This window comes from Mustela nigripes, chromosome 12, assembly GCF_022355385.1.
Source record: "Mustela nigripes isolate SB6536 chromosome 12, MUSNIG.SB6536, whole genome shotgun sequence".
Classification (NCBI taxonomy): Eukaryota; Metazoa; Chordata; class Mammalia; order Carnivora; family Mustelidae; genus Mustela; species Mustela nigripes.
The window spans coordinates 148,059,587-148,084,699 of NC_081568.1; the positions used below are offsets into that span (position 1 = coordinate 148,059,587).

General features: G+C 42.5%; 1 protein-coding gene across 3 annotated transcripts in view; it reads left to right on the top strand.

The window, feature by feature from the left end:
* The first annotated feature begins 274 nt into the window (after positions 1–274).
* The window catches only part of CNOT6 (CCR4-NOT transcription complex subunit 6), a 75,064-nt gene continuing 50,225 nt past the window's right edge, over positions 275–25,113 (top strand). Inside the window, exon 1 of one of the 3 annotated variants that reach the window (XM_059416202.1) lies at positions 275–4,638. The gene's annotated coding sequence lies outside the window, so the exon portion shown is untranslated. The other 2 variants (XM_059416203.1, XM_059416201.1) reach the window with 2 other exon arrangements.

The following is a 25,113-nucleotide window of genomic DNA, read 5'->3' on the forward strand; positions in this document are numbered from 1 at the left end:
AAACTGAATCAATCGTAAATCCTAATAAATTCAGAAAGTGACCCACAAATCAAATTGTTCATAAAGAAACTTGAGACTTTTGTCACCTCAGCCCCCCCCTGCCCCCCAAAGAAACCCCATGGCCCCAACCATCTCTGGACGGACCCACATTCAGTCTCCTGGCATCACTCCAACACCCCACATATCCCATAAGTAGCAAAGGAACAAAATATATTTTTAAAAGATTTTATTTATTTATTTGACAGAAAGAGATCACAAGCAGACGGAAAGGCAGGCAGAGAGGGAGATAGAGGGAAGCAGCCTCCCTGCTGAGCAGAGAGCCCGATGTGGGACTCGATCCCAGGACCCTGAGATCATGACCTGAGCCGAAGGCAGCGGCTTAATCCACTGAGCCCAAAATATTTTTTGTCCAGAGTAGTATCAGTGATTAATCTGCCCATAGGCTTTAAATCAAATAACCCTAATGGCTGCCCTACATTTGGACTTTCAGTCTCAGAGTCAGTAAGTACCTCATCCAGTAAGCATACTTGAAGGTGTTTGGGTGTGTTTATTTGTTTTGTTTCATTATTTAAGGCCAAAGCAATTGCAATCAATTCAAATCTCTAGGGAGTGTGGCTGGAGCAGGGCCAGAGATGAAACATCTACTTTCTTCTTCATGCCTTTCTGCTGTTTGGTTTTAACTATTTTTTAAACCATGACTGCAAATTAGTTTTATAACAGGGAAAAAGGGGTTTTGGTCTCAGAAAAACAAAAACATACACTTAAAAACAGAAATGGATTTGCAGCTTTTCCCTGTTCCCATTAATTCTCTAATTCTCAGTGCATCCAAGCTCTGAACCAGAAGAGCCCCACCCCGCCTCCCACATTCTCAGGCATGGAAGCACCTTCTCCTCACTCTGTACTAGGAGTGAGACCAGGACTGGATGGGTTCTTGGAGAAGCAGCTGGCAGGGGATCCGAGCAGCTGTAGCTGGTAGACCTCTGCTTCTTCCTGCATCATTCCTTTCTTCTGGCAAAAGTATCCTCAGTTTCTTGGGGACCCCCCAATTCTTTCCATATGTGCTTTGAGTGAGCTTGAAGACAATCCAGATCCAAGAGTGGGTGTGTGACTTCTTCCTGGCCAGGGTAGAACATTGACCTGAACATGACATTTGGTTCAGGCATGAAGAGGATAGTCAGATCCAGGATGTCTATTTATCTGTTGAGGGAAGCTCTCCCACTGGGCTTGGACCTGGTAGGAGCTGGGATCCATTCTGCTTCAGGGTGGCCCCTGATGATAGAATCAATGTGGAGGTGAGAAGAACTGAGAGAAGCATTAGCCCCCAGATCAAGCCACACCTAAAGCTTGTGTCTGTTTCCTGGCCTTCTAAAGCCATTTGGGCCAGGGAACTACTTTCTTATCTTTTTTTTTTCTTACTACTTTCTTATCGTAAGCTGTTTGAGTTGCAGGTTAAAACAATGGGCAAAGGACCTATATGGAGAAAACTGTGGCCTGGAGGCCTTGGGGCTGGAGAAGAGACAGATGGCCAGGGTGGATCCACGTCTTCTACACTGGGTGGGGATAAGGGATTTTGGTCCCTAGCCAGCAAGTCTCCGCCCTGAGAGAAGGCATCAGACAGACTGTCAAAGCTGAGTGGCCAGGATCCATACTTTGGGCTCACCAAGCAACCTCTGGTATGACTTTGTACTTCCTTATGGGCTGAAGATGTGCAGATCTTCCACAGCAAACATTCTGGTCACACAGTGGTTGGCTTTGTCTTGCAAATAAACTTTGGAACCTGTTTCATTAGACAGCCTCCTGTGAATTTTAGTTACTATAGTCAGTTTGACCAACTCTGCCCATCTTTTGATGACTCTAGTTGCTGGACCCATAAAGTTATGGTCCGGATCCTACATTGATCCTGAGTTTGAATTCCAATGCTCCAGCCATGTGTGAGAAATAGACACTAGAGCAACATCGGTGATCAGGGCCGGCATTTGGCTGTCTGTCTTTACTATTTATCCACCCACCCACTATTCAATTAAGTGAGCATCAGATTAGAAGTACTTTTATCACAAGTGGCAGAGGCTCAACTCAGGCAAAAAATGCATTCATCAGACATGTCCTTGGGAAAGGTCACAGGCTAAAAGGAAGACTACCAAAACTGGGACCTTGGCATCCGGCACCAAGGCTTTGTGTCATCAAGACATTCTCTCTTTATCATCTGTCATCTCTCCACATGGTGGGAAGATGCGCTGGTCGCCACCATTTCATACTGTCCTCACTTAGCCTCCCAGTAGAGCCAGGATTCTCTTCCTATTTTCATTAATCGATCCCAGATGGGTCCTGCTTGGGTCTCATGCCTACCCCTGGACCTGAGCAGTAAGGTTCTCATAATAGAGGAAGAAACTGGGAAAACCTGCAGGTTGGGAAGCCTCAAAAGTAGCCCCAGTTGGTGGTATGAAGGCAACAACATGAGCCAGACTTACGCATAGCTCATGGCCTGGCAGGGGAGGTGAGAAAATCATCTACTAAGTGTCCTTATGGAGGGAAAAATGGTGGGGGTACCTGAGGAGACAATGCATCTGGTTCATGTGGGGCTGACCTCACACCCTGCTGCATGGGGAAGAGATGGGGCTAAGGCCAAGCCAATGAGAGCCTGTCCTGGACTTTTTGCTGGAACAATGAGGAAAGAGGTACCCTCTCTATCCATGCAGAGAAACTGGTGGAATATGGTTAAAGCAGATGCTATTGGCCATCTTCCCTGCCTGCTCACAAAGCCTGTGTGGGGACAGTTGTGTGGAGGAGCACAGTAGGGGGGGGTAAGTGATATTGATTGTTGATGACATCACATGATGCCTGAAATTTTCAGTTATGGGACACCTTAAGGCATAATGATCTCTTTCTGCATAAAGCCCATTTGAGTTAGGGTTTTATAACTTGCAATGGGAGGTCCTGCCTAACACGAGGGGCTCTTTAATGTGAATCTGGGAAGGCAAGACATCTGATGGTTTCTCTTTTCAAAGAACAGGATGTGCTCAGGCAGGGCCACTGGTACCTAGCCTACCGGGATGTCCCCAGGTAAGTCCATCTTCCCTGTATGTGTGTGCAGCTCCTGCCTTGCTTCTGTCTTCTCTTCCTGAATCTGGACTGGGCTTGTGACTGCTCTGACCAATAGAACACCAAGAATGTGATATTCCTCAGAAGGCCTGCTGCTACCTCTTCCCCCCTTGTGGAATCCTGGGTTGCTAGCTAGGACATCCTTGGGGTGGGGAGAGGCCCCAGAAAAGCAGGAGGATGAGACACTATACAGATAGAGGTCTCCTTGGGGGGCCCTGATGTGGCAGACACTCAATCCCTAGCCACCGTCTCACAAATAGACATGAGACCCCCAGTGAGACCAGCAGAACTGCCTAGGTAGGCACCAGAATCATGAGATATAAAAAAAGTTGCTTTATGCATGAAGTTTTTGGTTGCGGATTCTCCTCCTCCATACACACTGTGCCAACTGTAAAAAGTAGTTTCCTCTGAGCAGACGAATTACAAAAAGTCATTCCTCTGTTTAGGCTAGAACACAGGTTGCCAGGGCACTACTCAAATGGGGTTAGAGACCCAGATGGATGTCAGCCCCTCAGCCAGGTGATACTGAATAGCAGGGACTGCATGGGGCCAGTACTGGGAGGCCTGGGGTTGAAGGATGTGGAGGGATGCCCAGAGGTCAGTCTGCACTTGTTTTCTCAATCTCCACCCCACCCCCACCCCCTGGGGCTTTGGTGTTGCCCTGCCCTGTCCACGGTCCTCTGGCACTTGAAGACTGGGCTGTCACTTGATTTCTTGGAAGAATACGGGTCATGCTGGAGAGAGGCAAGCACAGAATTCCAACAGCTTTGGTCCTCCAATCTTCTCCTTGCTCTTCCAGTTCTCTGCTGCCCCAGCAGGAAGCAGCCACCCATTTCCATGTCCTCGTAGCCCAAGTCGGCCTTCAGGGAGGGGGTGTCTCACTTTGTTGCTGTTGTTCACTCCCGGAACCCATTTCATACCCACTTCTCCAGGGTGGATTTTTCAGGAAGGAGACCGTGGCCCATCCTCGTTTGCCCTGTAGTGGGCAGACTGCGATCCTTTTCCTCCTCACCACGCCCCTTGGCTTGGGTCTCTATAGAGAATTTGTTCGTTGGGTGTCTCTCTCTTTTCCTAGACTGGGAGCTTACTCGGGGCAGGGTGGAGCCTGATACATCTCGACATTCTGGCTGCAGTGCAGGGCCTCAACCAGCTAACCAGCTGGTTAACCAGCTAACCAGCTAACGTGCACCGAGGCCCGCACCATTACCATCGATCTCTGCTCACCTCCAACCACCACCTGCACCGAACCGCTGGATTTCTGAAGGCAGCCGCGGACAGTTTCTTGGGCTGGGATCCCACCAGCAGAACTGTCCCTTAAGTTACGGGACCGAAAGGGGACGCTAATTAACGTTTTTCTGCATATTCCAGGCAGGAAGGAGCATCACGCATCTGACTGTGCACGACCGAGTGTCTCCTTTCGAGGCGGATCACAGGCGCTGGCTCAAGTCCAGTCGGAGAGCCGGTGCGCGTCTCTACGCGATGGCCGGGAGAACGAAGGCGCAGGGGATCGAGGGCAAGAAGCGGAGAGAGGAGACAAAAGTGAGCAGCCCAAGCCCAAAAAGGGCGGCGGGGGGAATAGATGCGGAAAAGGGAGGCAGGTGAAGAAGAGGACGGAGCGGGGAAGATGGAAGAGTGAAGCCGCAGAGAGGAGCGCGAAGGAGCTCGCGCCGGGCCGGCCCACCTTCGCCCAGCGCGGGGGGCGCAAGGGAGCGGGGCTTGGCGAGCGGCGTGCGGAGCGAGCCACCCCTCCGGACAACTAATGGTCGCGCCCGGCGGCGGCGGCCAATGGGCGGTCGGGATGTTGGAGCGGCGGCGGCTGTCCGGGAGCTTGCTGGCTGGGGGACGGCGGCCGCCGCCATGATGCTTGTTTGCTTTCAATGAAAACGAGGGGGGCGCGAAGGAGGAGGCGGCGGCGTCGGTGGCGGCGGCGTCGGCGGCGCGGAGGCGAAGGCGGCAGCGGGCGCAGCGAGGAGGGCGAGGCCGGGGGCCGACAGGGCGGGAGGGCGTAGTGGCGGCCCGTCAGGGCGGCTGAGGCGGGCGGCTGACGCGGTGGCGCTCGGAGGGGGAACAAAGAGCGGCAGCTGAGGCGGCGGAGGAGCGGCGGCGGCGGCGCTGCAGCAGCGGGCGGGACTGGTATGGTGGTTCCACAGGTCAGACCCCGCTGCACTCACAGGGAGGAGGCGGCGGCAGCGGCGGAGGAAGGCGGCGCACCCCGAGAGGTGAGCGAGCGGGGCCCGAGGCCCGGCCGGGCGCTGCTCCCCGCACTGGCCACGCACGGGCCCCCGCTCTGTCGCGCCGCCCGGGACGGAGGCGCGCGGGGCCGTGGCGCGAGCCACTTGAATTTTGTGGGCGGCAGAGCTGGCGGCTGTTGGGGGCCTCTGTACGCGCCGCCATGGTGATTCGGCCGGGTCGCAGGCCGCGCCCCCCGCGCCCGGCCGGGGAGCGGGGTCGTTGATTGACGGCGAGGGCGGGGGCGCGCAGGGGGCGGGGACGGGGCGCCCTGGCCGGGGGACCCCGGCTGCGGCCGCCGGGAGGCGGCGAGGGGGTGTCTTGGACTGTTGGCCAGGATGGTTGGCAACTTTGGCGGAGTGGCCCTGTGGGACCGTGCGTCGTGGAGTGTGGAACTTCGCAGTTACCGCAACGCGGGAAACCAACTGTTGACCCCCCCCCCCCCCCCCGCATCCCAAAAGTACTTAAAATTCAGTTTAACGCAGATTTCCAGGGAGGGGATGGGAGTGACAAGGACCTGGCTGAAGAGGCACTTAGCGCCAGATGAAGGGATTTCTAGTATTGCTCACAGCTTGGAGGCAGCCCTAATTACTTTGAAGCAGTTTTCTCCCGTAACCCCAACCCGCGTCTCTCCCTATTTTTCTTTCTTTTTTTTTTTTTTTTCCTGAAAGATTTTATTTATTTGACAGACAGAGATCACAAGTAGGCAGAGAGGCAGGCAGAGAGAGAGGGGGAAGCAGGCTCTCTGCTGTGCAGAGAGCCCAATGTGGGGCTCAATTCCAGGGCCCTGAGTTCATGACCCGAGACTAAGGCAGAGGCTTAATTAACCCACTGAGCCACACAAGTGCCCCTCTCCCTTTTTATTTCTAAACGCCAATGGTCATTTTCTCTGGGACACCCCCCCCCTCCCCACGCTCGCGCTTTGACTCTTTCCCCTCCCTCCGCTTCCCCAGGGAGTCTGCTCTCCAACACCTGTGACCCTTTCTTTAACTGTTAGAGCAGATGTCAACATTGTGAATAGTCCTCTTGCTTGACCTTCTTGGATTTACCATGTGAAGCTGACCCGGTTTAAACAGTCTGCTTGAATTTGAGTTCCCATACTTACCTGTTTTCTGGGTGGGTTGTCTCACTAGTGCTAGTGTGGAATTTCTTGCATTCTTGTGTCTGGAGATTTGACTTTGCTGAGGAAGGAAGGGAATATGAACAAGTGAGAACTAAAATGGGGCCGCAGTAATGCTGGGTTTTTATCACAGCATGCTAGGGTTTACCATTTCACAACAGTTTTGTAGGCGAGGCCGGTGTGGTCATGTGTCAAAAAGTTCTGAAGACTTTCTTTGTAGTTGTTGTCAGAGCAGTTACCACGTCTTCAGAGTGTGATGACTGTAGAATGACAATTGCTCAGTATTTTTAGATCAGTGATCTAGTCCAATCAACCTGCTCTAAACAAAATCTTTGAAAAGCTACCGGTGTGGAAACTGAGACCCAGAAAGGTTTACGTGACTCGCCCAAGGTGCTTGCAGTTAGGAGGGAAAGCACAGGAGAATGTGAGGTATTTGCTGAAGATCAGTTCTTTGGGGGAGGGCCGGGGTGTTTTAATGGGTAGAAGTTACTTGTGGTCATTGTGTCTCTTCAGTTCACAGGTGAACAAGATACTAAATGAAGTAGTCTGAAATAAGGGTGCGGTAGAAGACATTTTCTCGTGAGACTGAGAAGATTCGTTCTGGAAGTTGATGCTTGCAGAGTTTCAGAAATATCTTGATCTGTGCTAATGTAGATGAAGAAGCCCTTTTGAATGCCTGTTTGGTTTGTAGGTGTTTTCAGGTTTCTTAAATCTTGGTGGCACATTAAAACTACAATTATTGGGAAATTTCAGACTATATTCTCTTGACTAGAGATGGGGTTGGTTATACAATGTGGTCCTGACTGCAAATTTAAAAAAAGGCATAACAAAAAAGGCATAAATATGCCTTTTGATCAGTGCTTAGGCATCCCACAATACACACGTTAACCTTCTTATATTCTGTGAAGCATAAGGGTTTTCTTATCGTAGTGCAGTAGAAAGGGATCATGTATGTAAGGCATACTGGAATAGATGGTCAGTGCCCTCACAGTAGCCCTTGGGCCATGAGGGGTGAGTGACCAGTATTCTCGCACTTGTAACTTTCCCAGGTGCAGGGTACACTGGGAAACTCTGCTTTTGAAGTGTTTATCACTTTGGAAAAGTCCAAATAGGTTCGGCTAAGGATATGTATTTTAATGCAGAAGAGACTTGGATTTGTGGGTATGTACACTTTTTTGTTTTGAATGGAACTTTGTTATTTGTCTAGAAAAAAGTTTCAATTTCAGTTTTCAAATCCTTAGCTTCCTCTTTTGATACACTTTTTTCTTTAACCTTGCCTGCTTCTCACTTTATGAAGGTAGCCATTTTACAACAAAGCGTGGTTAAGAAAACACTGCGAAATCAAATACCAAATGAATTAAACTGTAGACCTGTACACGGAGCCTGGTGCATTAGAGTGGAATTCACTATATTTTTGTATTTTAATAATTAAAGAGGAGAAAGTTATTTGGGTCCAAAATGGACTCATATATGCATTGTCTTAACCTTACCCTTGTGGGGTCTTTACCTGTCCCTCATCCATTTATATTTTCTTGATAACTTCATTTATGTGTCAAGGAATAGTATATGCTGGACACAGCGTCGGACCCTGAAAATTCAGAAATGAATTCTTCATTTTTACTCTGTAGCCTATAGGTGTTGTAGGCATAGAAAATGCTATGAGAGAGTGGAAGAAAGGATGAATGAATTTGTGGAAGGTGTGGTACCAGTTTACAGAAAATAACACAGAATAGGTGTTTGTCAAACTGGGGTGAGGGGGTCATTTCAAACAAGGGAATGGTGGGTGCATGAGGTACCAGAAGTTAGGGTACGGCCCATCGTGAGGTGATACTGGTAAAAAGAGAGGGACTGGAGATGAGCCTGCAAAGCTGTGTCCTAGATTTTGAAGGACCACGCTTGCTCTTCTAAAACTGAAGTTCAGGGCGCCTGGGTGGCTCAGTGGGTTAAGCCACTGCCTTCAGCTCAGGTCATGATCTCAGGGTCCTGGGATCGAGTCCCACATCGGGCTCTCTGCTCAGCAGGGAGCCTGCTTCCTCACCTCTCTCTCTGCCTGCCTCTCTGCCTACTTGTAATCTCTCTCTGTCAAAAAAAAAAAAAAAATCTTAAAAAAAAAAAAAAAAAAAAAAAAAAAAGAAAAAAAAAATAAAACTGAAGTTCATATCTTTATCCCAAAAGAAGGGAGCCAAAATATTTTTATTAGGTGAGCAAGGTGATTTATATACTATGGGATCAGTGTGGAGGATTGAATGATTCCCTACATAGGAAAATAGTATGGGGTTAGTGACTCTCAAGTCTTTTTAACTTGGGTATAGTGTTTTTTGTGTTCTGTGGTTCCTTTTATAATGGACTTGAAGGTTTGGCTGATTGCTCTACAGTACAGAGTAATTTAAAATCAAACTGTCAGGATGTTTTAGAAGAAGTTAAAAGCAGTCAAAACATCTTCCTTAGAAATTATGCTGAGTGAAATCAGTCAGGCAGAGAGAGTCAATTATATGGTTTCATTTATTTGTGGAGCATAACAAATAGCATGGAGGACATGGGGAGTTAGGAGAAGGGAGTTGGGGGAAATTGGAAGGGGAGTCCATGAGAGACTATGGACTCTAAAAAACCATCTGAGGGGTTTGAATTGGCGAGTGGGTGGGAGGTTGGGGTACCAGGTGGTGGGTATTATAGAGGGCACGGATTGCATGGAGCACTGGGTGTGGTGAAAAAATAATGAATACTGTTATGGTGAAAAAAAATAAACAATAAATTAAAAAAAAATGGCAGCACACACACACACAAAAAGCAGTCAAAACAATGAAACCCATAATATGGTATACTTGAAAATTCAGGCAGGGAGAACTTGTTTTTTGAGTTAGTTAGGCTTAGGCGGACTGTGGAGCCCAAGCTGGAGAAAAGTGTTTACCAGAAGTGAGAGGCACCAGGTTTAAAGGTTGTGACTGTTCTAATAGTCAGTTGGGACATGAGCTGTATGTATGTGAAACTTGGGCAGAGTTTTTTCTCCAGTAATTTACTGCAGTTGGAACATTGAAATTTTCTTAAAGTCTAAGAGCTCATCATACAGCTGATAGTTGGTGTAGACCATTCTTTTGTGAAGCAGGATATAGGTTCTGAAAGTTACCATGGTATGCATAATTGTACACTGGAAACTACAGGCTTGCAGGGAAAATGAGATCAAAACACAATGCTCAAAGACTTAGTGGTTCATTGTTAAAAACAAACTTGGTGAAAATGGTTTTACACATATGAAATGGCTAAGGAATACATAAATACTATAATAAATGTGGCACTTTACATTGAGAAAGACCTTGTTTGCTTGTGGAAATGGGCATGAAAAGGTTTGCTGCTTTTGAGTTCCTATGAAATGGTAGAAGGCAGGTTACCTGAAATCAAAGGGAATGTTAAAGTAACACCGATGTGGGTGGGTGGGTGTGGCTCATGTCACACAGGGAGAACTGAGGGGGCGGGTAGTGTTTGAGGTGAGTGTGTTTTGTGTATTTCTGCACAGCTCAGTTCAGCTGGGTGCAGTTTTCTACCTTCATGTAATGTGGTAGATGCAAATGGGAAATGGCATGCAAATGAGAATTTTGCATTGTGCTCACATTCCCTGGTATATCAATCACATTGGAACAAATTCATATTTCAGAACAAGCAGTATAGCAGAACTAATTATACTTGAATACAGCATTTTAAAATAGTGCTAAAACTCAGTTCCAAAAATACACAGACACCCATATGTCAGGCGCCATGTATAGACTTGCTATCCTTGTGGGGCTTATGGTCTTTTGTCCCAAGTGGATTTATAGTGGGGTATAAAGCCGAATGAACCAATAAAGCACTCATCAGGTTATACAGTAATGAGGAATATATACAAAGCATTTGGGGCCCGCTAAGGAAGGAACAGCTAATTCTGCTTGGGAAACTTGATGGAGTCATCTCAGAGGTCTTTGAGCTGAATTTTGAAGGGCAGATAGGCACTTGTCAGGCCAGGTAGGACTTTTCATGGTGGGGAGACATGTGCAAAGTCAGGTTACATACAACTTAACATAAGATGCCAGGATGCGAGGGACAGGAAGAGTGGTCAGAAACAGTTGGTGAATAGTCTTAGGCTTTTTCTTGAAGTGTGGGGACTCTAATGGAAATCCATTGAGAGGTTAAGTGGATAGGGGTATGGAAATTGTGACACACTTTTTCAGGAGTCACATAGTAAAAATATGGAGATTGGATGAAATGGGTCAAGAAACTGGGGCCAGAGAGTTCGTTTAAGTCCTTGTGAGAGGTCAAGGACATAGTAGGAGCTGGAAAAGAATAGGATAAATTTTGAAAGATATCAGAATTAGGGACAGATAAACAATGACTTATAAAAATAGAGTACCATTCAGAAGTTTTTTATCTTGGGTAACTTGGTATGATTTAACTTGGAAAGTAGAGGAAAAAGAGCAGATTTGGGCAAGAAAAGTGGAAGAGCTTGCTTTTGATTCTAAGTTTCACATAGCCTTTGGGATATTTAGGTAGATATGTCTGATAGGTTTCTGGACCAGAGAGTGGTTGGGGATTTTATAGATTTGGTCAGTATATAGTTAGTTTTGGAAGTTAGAAGTTCACTTGGGAAGAGTGTATGAACAAATGCTTTTCACCTTTTTCGGGGAGGTAGGGTCCCCAATTGAGAATCAGTTGAGAATTATGGCCCCTGTTGAGAAGAATTAAAGTATACATACCCTTAAGGCTGAAACACACTCTTGGAGCTCAGCTTTGTATACAACAGGAAGAGAAAAGGACCAACGAAATCCTGAGGAGCAGCCAACATTACATTTTGGACAGGACTGCAATAAAGTGGTTAATGAGGTAGGAGAATAGGAGTGAGCAAAATTACAGATGCCAGGAGAGGTAGGAGTGCTGAACAAGAGGGAGTTCTCAGTAGTGACAAATGATGGCCAGGTTTAGGGTAGGATGAGTTCTGAGAATGGTTTAGTAGAATACGGCAGTTACTTGAATATAAGCAGAGCAAATATTTCTGGGACTGGGGAGGTAGAAGTCACTGTAGGTTAGGTTTTAAGCAAATGGGAGGTTAAGAAAAATGGGAGGTCAGACTGCTGTTTGAAAAGTTTAAAATGGAAAAGAAAGTAATAGTTTAAAGAAGAGACAGGGTTGAGAGAAGGTAGACACCTATATTGGTTGCCAGCCTTATGTTTTCTTTTTTAAGTCCAAAACAGGAAATAAATTTATAATATGTATGTTTACATTTCTGAGTTTCCCCTCATGTATTGGCTTAAATGACTGCCTTTTTATTTGGTCACATAAAGTTATGTTCTTTGTGGAATTTTATGGAAGTTCAGAAACAGGAAACTGTCCTTATTGGAGGTGGATCTGATGTAAAATCATAATGTTAGAACTTTCAGTCTTAAGTTAGTGGAAGACTAAAAATTTACTTTTCATACACCTTACTAAGTTTGTACTTGTCCTGTGCTCAGCAGTCCAAAGTTGAGTTAAATGTTTGATGCACTTTTATTATTATTATTGTTTTTTGGAGAGAGAGTGCAAGTGAGAGAGCAGGGTAGGGGCAGAGGAAGAGGATGAGAGAATCCCAAGCAGACTTCCCGATGAGCAAGGAGCCCTGTGGCCCAATCCCACAATCCCCAGATCATGACCTGAGCCGAAATCAAGAGTTGGTCCCTTAACTAACTGAGCCACCCAGGTACCCATAAATGTAGAATAGTAGCAAAGAAGGAATCATCAGGCATAGTAATTTTCTTTCAAAGTTAGTTGCTACAAATAAATGCCTTACAAAGCAAGCACCTGGTGATCTAACAAAAAGAAAATAGGCTGGTGATCTTTGTATCCAAAAAGAGTATTAGAGGTTTTTCTTTGGATACATCTAGCTGTTGTATATAGATTTTTTACCTAGGCAGATTTTGAGTGGGGGAGGTGTGGTGGGATAGACAAAAAAAGATACTAGAGGAGTCCCTGCTAACTGAAGACCAAACAGAAATGAAGATTTATCCACATTAAGTAAAAAATACTATTTGCACTCAGCTTTTGGGGGGGCATTTTTTTCTTTCATGAGATTGTATATAGTTGCATGCAAAGACCACAGCTTCACAAAGCAGGATCTGGTGAAGCTAACTGCCATGTTTTGTGGAACAATAGTTCTTCATGTGTTTTCATCTAAAATTGTGCAACGTGAAAACTGTATTTGGGACATCTAAAGAATTAGCACTTCGTTTCTAATTTTATGGAAACTGGAGAAACTCAGACTTAGAGATATGTAGTCATAGAAAAAAAAATAGCTTTTTTGAATGCTAACGATGTGATAGGCATTGTGCTTTGCATGTGTTAATCCTTGTACCAAAATTGTGAGTTAGATATTAATTTATAAATGAGGAAGCTTTAGCCTTAAAGATGAATGTAAACCCATCTTTCTTGATACAGGTATGTTTTACTCTTGTTTGTATTCTTCATTTCACTACCCCCCCCACTTCCATTGTAACACACACTCATGATGATGTGGCTTAGAATGCACCTTTGATACAGATTTGATAATATGGAGGAACCCAGTTGCTGCCCCAAACTCATAACTGTTTACATTGGTAGCTAATCATGTTGATGGAATAGAGCTACCTGGGAGATTCTTCATGTTTGTGATTCCTTTTTTAGGTTATGGATCAAAAACCTCATGAAAGTCCACATAAAACTTTTATACTGGCCAAAAATCAAGTTTTAAAGCGTTTCACTGTTGTAGGAAAAGAAAGGCAGTCACATATGGAGTCAAAAAGCCATGTATAGTGAAACTCCCATTTGAACAGAGTTGCTTTAGATTTCTTTGCAAATCTCCTGAAATACCACTTAGTAGCTTTAGAGCAATTTCTAGTGTTATTATAGGCTTCTTGATGTAAGGTCAGCATTTCATGAATAATTTCTTTTAGGGGAAAAAGGACTAGTGGATTAAACTGATTGCCGGTACATTAAAACCTCCCAAGTGATTGTAGATATGAATGAACAGCTGGAATAAATGTTGTGTGCCCCAAGAGACCAAATCCCCACTAAATAGTGGTCCTCAGACTATTATGAGTTGTTGTAAGAGAGGGAGAAGCCAATAGATTATGGAAAATCTGACAGAAGATAAGAAAGAAATGAAAAGACTTCTGGTATCCATCATTTGATGCTGAAGCTATAACCCAGATGGTTGTTGCTTATCTCATGTTAAGGAACACATTTAGGATTGATGGTTTTGCTCGCCTTGCCTTTTTGATCTTGGTGAGGTTTTACCCACAAGTCATGATTTTGACTTACCACCCTGCTTATTGGTGGGCGCTCAGCTTTTGCTGATTAGATGGCAGGTTGTATTTGTCTAAGAATGTTGTTCATTCTGTATGTTTCACTTCAAACATAGAGAATAAAAACCTAACCTGAAAAATACTTGTATTTATTTTGAGTTGAAATTTGTGGATGACATACTTGGGATACCTTTATAGTTGTATTTTGAGTTAATGTATTGGGTTGAATGAAATTGCTAGTATTTGAACCATTTTTGGCCTTTCAAATTAGTGGTTTCCTATGGTCATTGCATAGGAAGCTTCTCTCCGTGCGTTTCTGACTGTATTTTTATACTCACTTGTGTTACTGGGCATGTGCGCATGGTTAGAATTGCATTTTAACAGCATTGTGGTCCCAGGCTGTTAAAGGCTGTCTGTCACAGGCTGGGCACTGTGCATGCAGATGCCAGTCTTTTCCTTTTAGAGTTTGATCTCGACTACTCTATCGTACTTTTCAGCTCTGTGTTTTGGAGGAATATTCTGCCATAATTTCCAGATCCCTGGTCTTATTGATTGGAAATTTTAGTTAAACCAATTTTATTGAAAATTATTTTTGTACTACTTGAGAAAAGATTTAAGGAAGTTGTGTATGAGATTTTGGGGGGAGGAGGAGTTGGCTACAGAAACCTTAAGTTCTTAGAGAAATTACTAAGATGTTATTTGTCTTTTTCATTCTTATTCTCTCAGGAGTGTATAGTGGAGTTTTCCAGAACCTAAAAAAATGTGTGGTATCTGATCAGATTGACTTCAGAGCAGATAGGCGAATCAAGCTTTCAGTATGTCATACATTAATGGGATTTGCAAGAACATAGGACATTGTCCTTCTTGTGGTATTGTACTTTGTTTTTGAAGACAGTTACTTTTCATGAAAATGTTTATTAACATGTGGTAGGTTTGGGACGCCTGGGTGGCTCTTTGCTCAGCAGGGAGTCTGCCTGTCTCTCTGCCAGCTGCTCCCCCTGCTTGTGTGCAGGTGGGCGCTCGCTTGCTCTCTCCCTCTCTTTCTGACAAATAAATAAATAAAATCTTTTAAAAAAAAGACAGACATTGAGAGAGGGAACACAAGCAGGGGGAGTGGGAGACGGGGAAGCAGGCTTCCCTCTGAGCAGGGAGCCTAATGCAGGCAGGGCTTGATCCTAGGACCCTGGGATCATGAGCTGAGCTGAAGGCAGATGGTTAATGACTGAGCCACCCACGCGCCCCAGTAGATAAGATCTTTAAAAAATGTGGTAGGTTTTATGTTTAATGAGTTAATACATACTTTAAGTTTTCTCCTAATTTCTAGAATGGCAAATGTTGACAGGTGTAATCCACATAAATAAAAGCTCTTTGAGGTACTTATGAATTTTTAAGAGTGTGTAAGCGTTCTGAGGTGATAGTGTTTGAGCTCTGCTCTCAGAGTATTAGGCAGAGTTTGGGAGTCGGGAAAGCAGGTGTGGAATAGCCCAGGAAGATGAGATGCCGGAGAAGGAAACTGGAGGGCTCATGGTCTCAACAATACAATATTTGAGAAGGAGCATGAGATCTGGGCTTTGTCAGTGACATAATTCTAGGCTTGTGTATGGAGCTTTGTGCCTGGATTGTCTGAGATTCAAACCTTAGTGCTACTACTTACAAAGTGAGTGTGACCTTGGGCAGATTATTTAAACCCTGTGTTTTCACCTAAAATAAAATGAGGATAGCATCTACCTCATGGGTTGCTTTGGGAATTAAATTGAGGAGGATACAGGTACATGACTGCATAGTGGTTGAGAGCACAGATCTGTGGTTCAAACTTGGGTTAAAATCATAGCTGTGCCACTAGTATCTCTGTGACCTCAGGCAAGTTACTCATTCTCTGGACATTCCCTGTGTTTGTAAGGAGAATAATAGTGTTTACTTACAGGAGTCCTGAGGCTTAAATGAGATACTGTACATGAAAGGGCCAGATAGGCCTGTCACGTGGTGGGTTTGCAAATACTGTTGGTTGTTTTTGCCTAGTGCCTTGTGGCAGAAAGGCACGTGGAAGTTTTGCCATTATCCCCATCCGTTCAGGGTTTGCCCTTATTTTGCTAGAGTGTGTCACTGAGGTTATGTTTATACAATTTAAGTCTTTAAGGTTGTCACCTTGAGTCTTATCCTAGGCTGTCCTAGAACCAGTATTCTCAGTTTTTGGTCCTTTCTGTCTGTTTTTTTCTAGATTTTTGCCTTCAAGATTAGAAGCCTAGATATTAGTTTTTCTTGGTGGTGGTAAAATGGGCACTGCTTCTGTTAGTACACTTGTCTTTTACAAAATGTTTCTTCTTCCTTTTTTTTTTTTTTTTTTTAAATTTTTAAGAGAGAGAGAGATCGAAAGTAGGTAGAGAGGCAGGCAGAGAGAGGTGGGGGTCGGGGAAGCAGGCTCCATGCTGAGCAGAGAGCCTGATGTAGGGGGGCATGATCCCAGGACCCTGAGATCATGACCTGAGCCGAAGGCAGAGGCATAACCTATCGAGCCACCCAGGTGCTCCTCTTCTTTTTTTTATTTTTAACTACCACAGCTTCTCTCCTTGAATTTTTACAGTTATTCACCAATTATCATTTTTCAGGCTCTGAAGAGATTAAAACATATTTAAAATATAAAGCCAAGGAGCTGTATTAGAGTAGGTGAGTGAGACATTAAAAAAAAAAGGTGGAGTTAAACATACTATTACAGAAATATCTTCAAGGGTCGGAGTAGCTCAAAGCAGGGCATGATAAGCTCCTGTGTTTGGGAGGGATAGAGAAGAAGGACCTTTTTGAAGTTGGATATCTGATTTGGCATTTGAAGATGACTAGAGTCCCTGAGGTATCTGGAGGGGAGAGAGAATGGCGTTTCAGGCAGGAGCCACAGCACATGCTAAGGCGTGGAGTGTTGTGAGAAATAAATGAGAATTGATTGGCTAAGACTGGAGAGGCACACAGGAGTCAGGTCAAAATCTTTGTTTTGTAAATGAGCCTGGGTCTCCTCTGTTTAGCTCAACTCATCTTTGAGCCTCCTTTATGTCAGGTGCAGTGTTAATCCATGGGTACAAGGATGAAGGAGATGTGGTTTTAGGACCTTGAGGTAAGTACTTATATTTTTAGGAGGTCATTCTGGATAGTGTCTAGGCTGCATTTGAATTAGGGGGCAGCAGAAGAACGTGGACCTGAGGTCATTGGATTAGTTCATATCTCGCAGAAGAGCCCAGGAATGGAGGCACAGTGGGTGAGAGGAAGATTTAGGAAGGTAAAATGGGCTGGAACTGCGGATGGGATGTGAAGGCTGGGGTTGCGTGGGAAAGAGTTAAGGATAGTACCCCTATTTCTGGCTTGGAAAATGGGTGGGGATCATAGCGGAAGGAAGGTTAGAAAACCAGACAGTGTCACTTTTTAGTAGGGTCTTTTTTAGTAGGGATTTTGTGTTTGTTTTTTGTTTTTTGTGGTTTTTTTTGTTTGTTTTTTACTAGCTTTTTATTCTGTCTCTCCTGTGCAATTCAAATAACCTTTTTGAGAGATTATCATGAGTTATAAGATGCCTGCGGTAGTATCGTTGGCTATATATAAGATTAGCCCTTGACTCTACAGATCCACAGTTAGGATTTACATTGCTTTTACGTTGTTTTTTTTTTTTTTATGTTTGGTTTGCCTGCCACAGGGAACTGGTGACAGACCTGGTGATAGTTCTACCACTAAGGATAGCTTCTGAATGAAGTTTATCATTTGTGTAAACTTTTAATTGGCCCATCAGTCGTGGAGGAAACCTGGAGAGAAAAAGAAAACAAATTATGATTACATTGAGAGGATAGTTGGGGTTTAAAATGGGATGTAGCAGTGCCTTCACGGACTTGAGACTCTAAAGAAGGCTGAAGAATGTAGTCCAAGGGGGCTAGCTGGTTTATTTACAGTCACGTGTTTTTCAACTAATACACCTGGAAAAAACAGAAGGTAAGTAAGTAATTTACAGTAATTTAGGCCTGCCATCTCAGCCATAATTACCATCAACTTAAAATTTCAGTGTTTTCATTTTTTAAAGTATCAAATTATTATGTTTATATGACATTCACATTTTAAATGTCTTACATGTCTTGGTAGGAACAAAATCCAGGTTAAATTAGTATTTGTTGTTATGCACAATTTTTTAATGTACCTGTGAATAAATTATTGTTTGGATTGTGTTCAAAGAGGGAGGCTTTTTTGTTGTTGTTGTTTTATTTTGTTTTTTAAGTGGCATTCATGTAGTGGTGTGGTGTTTTTGTAATAATGTGGGAATGGAAAGAAGATAGTGGAGCATATTTGAAGGATGGCAGTTGTCTGTCAGTTGTATCAAAAGAGACAAAAGTATTGAAATAAAGTCTGGAAAGGCAGAATATTTTGAATTCTAAAGTGACGTTTGAATGTTGTCTAAGCAGCAGAGTTGAGGCAGTGATGGGATAGGGGATGACATAGAATCATAGTTTTAAAGATAGTATAGGACCAGAAGTCATTCTGGATGATCTGCCAGGTCTTTACAAAGAATAGTTCTTTTTCCTGGATTTTCCAGTGTAATGAGAACTCAACTTTAGGAAGAATAATTTGGTAGTGATAACGTAAGTTAGTTGTAATCTTAAAAGCATGAATACCAGTTATAAGAGTCCATTATATTAGTTGAGGAAAGGCAAAGTCCTAACTTAGAGTGATGTCTGTAGAAATAAGAAAGGGTTGTAGTGTGATTACATGGTTGTGAAACTTTTTTTGCTCCCCCAGTAGATTAAGCTCCATGATCATGTATTTCTTATTTTTATTCCTAGCACCTGGCATAGTACTTGGCACATGGAAGGTGATGAGTAAGTATTTGTTGAATGAATGATTCTGTGAAGGAATCTTCATTCCTTCCCTAAGGAAGGATGGTTCAGATGTACTGAGCTGCTTTTAGATTTCTCTTTTAGGAAAACCTGATTCTAGGTCATGAAAGAAAGAATGTTTAGTTCAGTTCATTAGTATAATGTGGTAGAGCTTACACGAGATGCTGCGAGGTGCAGACTGTGAGGTGATTGTAGGGACTTTGACGTTTGGACTTTAGGCAGATAGGCAGATGGGTCATCTTGGGTTTTAAGCAGGACAGTGATAGGAGCAGGCATCTATCTGAAAGGTGGATGTAGAGGAGGTTGTTAATCCTTGAAGCTGAGAAATGAGGAGGGTCTGAATGAACTCAGTAGCAGTGAAAATGGAGAAAACATTTAATCCTGAAGAGGTGAAAATCAATTGAATTTAGTGAAAAATTAGATTGGAAGAAATTGGCACTGAGGTTAGTGTCACTACCTTTTCAAATGTAATGGACTCTTGAGCAATATGGGTTTGAACTGCATGGGTCCGTTTGTGTGGAATTTTTACAGTACACTTCCGTACTGTATTTTCTCTTCCTAATGATATTCTTAACATTTTCTTTTGTCTAGCTTACTTTATTGTAAGAATGCAGTACATACTACATACAACATACAGAACATGTAATCAAAAGTGTATGTTATCGGTAAAGGCTTGAGGTTGACAGTAGTCTACTGGTCGTTTGGGGAGTCAGAAGTTACATGTGGATTTTCAACTGTGTTGTTTGGAGGTCAGTTGTATGCTTTAACTTGTAGCCCTAATTGGAGCCTGATCAGTCGCATCACAGGGTCTTTTTGCACATGAGTTTATTTCTCCCTGGTTTTCCCCTTTGCTCTGTCCCTCTCCTTTTTTTTTTCTCCTCCATGTTTGAGAAAGAAGCAAAACAAAGAATGGAGGAGGAAATGTAAAAAGGAAAAGAGAGATGTTAAATTTAGCATTTTGTCAGTTGAGAATGGCTGTAACTCCCATTTCCTTGAAGAAAATTTGGCCAATATAATTAAAATAAAATGTTTAACTCCAGAGTGCCTTTTATTTGTTTTTTTTTTTTTTTAAAGATTATTTATTTATTTATTTGACAGACAGAGATCACAAATAGGCAGAGAGAGAGAGGAGGAAGCAGGCTCCCCACTGAGCAGAGAGCCCGATGTGGGGCTCGATCCCAGAACCCTGGGATCATGACCTGAGCCGAAGGCAGAGGCTTTAACCCACTGAGCCACCCAGGCGCCCCCAGAGTGCCTTTTAATAAACGTTTTTGTATATGGCCAAAATAACATGATCACATATTTATTCACTAATATTTTAAATATGAACTAGGTATTAAATCTTTCTCCAGTTGTCCACAAAATGTCTTTTATGGCTGATTTGTGGATCCTCTGTAGGGACCATTGATTGCATCTGGTTATATCCCTTAATTCTTCTCAAATCTAAAATAAAATAGTCTTGACACCAGGTTGTTGAAGGCAGCAGACCTGCAGGAAAGTCCTACGTTCTCATTTGGTCTGATGGCTTCTTTGGCGTCATCTGGTCATTTCCTCTATTTCTTAATCAAGATAAACATTGATGTGTACTTCATGTTCCGTCATATTGTCAAATTGAGAGACAAAGTCAGTATCTGGTTCTCCCCCCATTAGTGTTGGTGAAGATTGATGAAGAAGGTAACCTTTTATTTCTCTGTTGAACGTTTTCTGCCTTATGATCAGAAAACAACTTGGGTGATGGTGTTACCTTAGCATTATACCACTACCAATGATTCATCTAATGGTTTAAACACAGTTGATAATCTTTGCCTAAAAGGAATTCTAAAATGAAGTTGCCTTTTTTTATTTGTTTCATTCTTCATTTATTAGCTTTCATTCTTGTAAGACTATTCAACTGGGGCCTTTTGGTCAGTTCTGAAAAGTGGTACCTGGTGAAAAGATAAACACTTAAATCTTTATCTTTAGTTATTAGTTTTCTTAGTTTAAAAGCTACCCCAGATGGTGGCTAATGTGCACCTGTGGCCTTCCCTTTCCTCACTTCTTCTTGCTTTCTTCATGCCTTGGTTACTGCAGTAGTTTTTTCCTGCTACCGATCCCCCCTTTACAGCACTGCCAGCTCTGTTTTTTGCAGCACTGATAGTGATCATTTTTCCATAGATTTTTGATTCCATTTCATTCTTTTATTATTCTTTTTGCTCCAGTTGTCACAGCTTTGGCTAGTGGAGGATCCCTTTTAGCTGGCTCCTGTGTCATGTTGGCTTAGGTTTTTGGCACTCAAGGATGTCTCAGGCTTTACGCATATTATACCTTTCTTGCCCCAGACTTGTAGTTGGCCATTTTACAAAGAACTTTATGTTCTCAAAACTGAAGTTTAGGGGTGCTGTTATTCCAGAGATAACATTACTTCTAGAGCATTTCACTATGTAGTTAAAAACAAATTTAAAGTCATGAGTGTAGGGGCGCCTGGGTTGGTTAAACATCTGGCTCTTGATTTCAGCTCGGTCATGATCTTGGTTCTGAGATCAAGCCCTGCTCTGAGCTCAGAGTGTGCTTATCCCTCTCCCTCCCTCCTCTGTGTGGACTGTTTCTCAGATAGATAGATAAATATCTTAAAAAATAAAATCATGAGTTTATATTAATATTCTCAAGTCAACTATGATTTTGTTTTTGCTTAATTTCTTTGACTTATAAATGTTTTCTTACCCTGAAAATCTTGGCTCCTAACATCTTTAACCTAAGTACTTATTTACTTAATTTTTTATGAAGTGAATAATCCAGTATAATACAAATAGTTAACATCATTATTTTCACAGCTGCTTGATTTTCCATAGTATGGCTTCACAGTAACTCATTTAACCATCATTCTTATTAATGCTCACTTAAGTTATTCTTTTTGTCATGAACAATGCTATAATGAGTAATTCAGAAAGGTATATGGTTGTATGCTTTGTTAGTAATTGCTTGTCTGAAGATGTCCTTTTGTTTGTTTTCATACTTGACCAAGTGTTTGAGTATGGAATGTTTTTTAGTTAAGGTAAAATTCATATAAAGTGAAATGTATAGACCTTAAATGTACATTTTGGGTTTTGATAAATATATATATATATACTAATATAAATCACCTTCATTTAAGATACTGAATACTTTCATCAGTGAGCAGAAAGGTAGCCATTGTTAGCACTGCAAATTCATGTAAACGGAATCTTTTGGGTCTTTTTCATTCAGTGTAATGTTTGAGAGTCATATATATATTTGTATGTATCAGTAGTTCATTCTTTTTTTTTTTATTATTGGGTAGTATTTGTATGGCTGTATCACAGTTTGATTATCTTTTCATTGTTGATGGACATTTCGGTTATTTTCAGTTTTGGGCAACTATGAATAAAACTTATGCACATTATATAAATGTATTCTTTTTCTTTGGTGAATACCAAAGGGTACGTTTACTGAGTTACAGCATAGGTAATTACTCTCTTAGATATTACGTTATCATCTCTTTGGTTTTTCCATTAAAAAGTCTGTTTAATTTTTGCCAGTGTTTGCCTTTTGTTTTAGTAGGAATTGTGTTTATGTATTCTGTGACTCTCCTTTTTTGGTCCAGTCTTGTTTTAGAGATTCTAGTATTCAAATACTTCTTCCCCTGCTAGGTCTACACTCTTACTTTTTTATCTCACTTTGTGTTGTCCCACAGTTGATTTCTTTATTTATAGTTTTTGTTTATTAGTGTTATGTTCTCTTTAACTTCTTTAAGCACAAGAAATAATTTTTTGTGGAATATTTTTCTTTTCTTTTTTTTTTTTTAAGATTTTATTTATTTATTTGACAGACAGAGATCACAAGTAGGCAGAGAGGCAGGTTTGGGGGGGGGAAGAGCAGGCTCCCCGCTGAGCAGAGAGATGTGGGGCTCTGTCCCAGGATTCTGGGATCATGACCTGAGCCGAAGGCAGAGGCTTAACCCACTGAGCCACCCAGGCACCCCTGTGGATATTTTTTATTTCTGTAGTCTTTCTTTTTCTTTCTTTTGTAGTGATTTTGTAGAATCATTGTGCTGTGTGTGTTACACTTAACTTGTGTTCGACCACTCTATGTTGACTTGCTTTTTATTTAGGTAGGGCATGGGTGGGTTCTTAGGCACTTCTGTTGGTTTCCCATTAGATTGATTTTGAAGGTTAGGTGTAGATGGGGGAGAGGCAGGCTGTTGGCACACCTTTTGTCTATGAGTTGTTATGATTAGTGGATTTCAGCTCCCAGTTAGTGGTTGTTTTTGTAATTATGTATTTTTTTCCCATAGGGAGCATTTTTCAGATATTTGTCTCTGCTTTTGATTAAGTGTAAATTTGATTCCTGGCAGAAAAATAGCCCACAGGCTCCTATCCCTTTCCTTATGTCCCTATCTCCATTAGCTATTTTCTTTTCACTCTTAGCCAGAGGTGTAATTTGGGAACTATGTTTCTATTTGGGGGTATGGGGTGGAGTATAACTTTTTGCAAGGACCTTTGTGTATATGTTCATTCTAGTCTGCTTCTGTAGGTGTTCTTGTCTTCTTTTCTCTCTTAGATTCTGATAAATCCCTCCCTATGGGTTTTTATAAAAACCTTCCCTGTGATTCTTGTCCCAACCCCCTCACTGCACCTACACACGCATACACACACACACACACACACACACACACACACACTCACACTCACACTCACACACTTGCACACACATGCTCATGGCATTTCTGGAATTGTAGGGTAGAGAATATTTGGATTCCTAAATTTTTTTTCCCTATCCAGATGGCAATTTTTCTAAGTTTATGGTATGCAGTTAGGATCCTCTTAGTTTAGATGCTCCAGCATAGTCTTACTAGTTGTGTTATGATTTGTAACTCTGCTTTGTAACTTAGCTTTCCCATGATGGTTATAGTTGTTTTTTTAAGCCATTTCTTAACCCACTGAGCCACCCAGGTGCCCCTTTTTAAGCCATTTCTTAAAATATTTAATTATGAAAGCTTATCTTTCTGAGTTGGTAAATAGTATCCTGTGTTTCTTTAAGGTAAATAATTCTCCTAAGATAATGAAAAACTGTTTCTCTGAGATCTGGAGTGGGGAAGGACTTTATGCTGCCAGGATCAGTAGTGACACCTGGGCTTGGATTGGAGGAAAAGGGGATTGAGACTAGTCAGGCGCTCTGTACCTGCTGACTCTGGCATAGCTGTTTTTAAAAGTCTGTTGTAATCCTTGGCAGTTTTCAGGTCTGTTTTGGAAACCTTTTAGTCTAAGATAAAAATACGGTATGTCACTGCAGATTATTTAGAGGAGAGATCTGCCTGTTGATTTCAAAGTCTTGGGAAACATCCCAAATTGTATACATTCTTACACCCTTTCCTCTACCAGCACTGTGTTTTGCCAGACTCCCCCCAAAATAGGGGAAGGGTGTTGCTCAGTGGGCAGATGTGCTCCTCTTGCTGCTCCTGAAAATAGTTTGCCCAATTTCCTACCTTTTTTTAAAAATTTGACTATAGTTGATACATAGTGTTACATTAATTTCAGGTGTACACTATAGTGTTAGACAGTTTATGTGCTACCATTTCTTTCATTCTGTCATACACTCCCTTCCCCCCACTTTCAAATCCTCACTCTCAGGATTTGGAAATAAAGATCTCCTTGCTGCTTTCCAGTTTAATGAGCTCTCTTAAATTTTAAGATTACCCGTCTCACATTACCAAAACCAGGAAGTGGAGTGGTTGGCTACCTAGGCAAAATTATGACTCTAATGGAATGACACCAGGTCCTGAGCCTGGTTTTCAGATTTCCTTTTCTTTCTTTTTATTTTATTTTTTAAAATTTATATGAGAGAGATAAGGGGTGAGAAGACTCCTTGCAGAGGAGCGCAACATGGGGCTCAATCCCAGGACCCTAGGATCATGACCTGATTAGAAGGCAGATGCTTAACCTAAACTGAGCCACCCAGGTGCCTCTGGTTTTCAGATTTCTTAGCTCAGTAACACTTTTATCCATTCTCTGACGTGTGATCCATCTCTGGACCTTGATTCAAACTAAGTAAGCTCATAGGTGGTTGATAAATCAGACTTCTCAATTTCCACAAAGAAGTCAAATAATTAATAATAATAGGACCAAAATACTAACCTCAGCTGGACAGAGCCAGTTTCTTACCATTGTTAAATTTTACTGGGGGAAAGTCAGCGAAGATCAGATTTTTTTTTTTTTTTTAAGGTAGAATCGGGTTTGAATAATGGCATTTGGATGATGGGCTGTTTTCATCGAGCTCTGATAGTCTGACACATTTTATATTTTCTAGGTTGTTCTTGGAGTATTCATTTCATTCAAAAAGGGCACTTGCTTTGCCAGATAGTCCTCTAGAATAGGAACAGTTTCTGACTCTAGCTCTCAGTGTTAGGTATTTTTTTTATCATCAGTCTAAAAACTTTAGTCATTGTATTCTGTTCTCAAGAAGTTAACATGTAAGAGAATAGTTTGTTTTGTCAATAGCACTTAACAAAACAAAAAAATAGATGTGCTATTTCTTG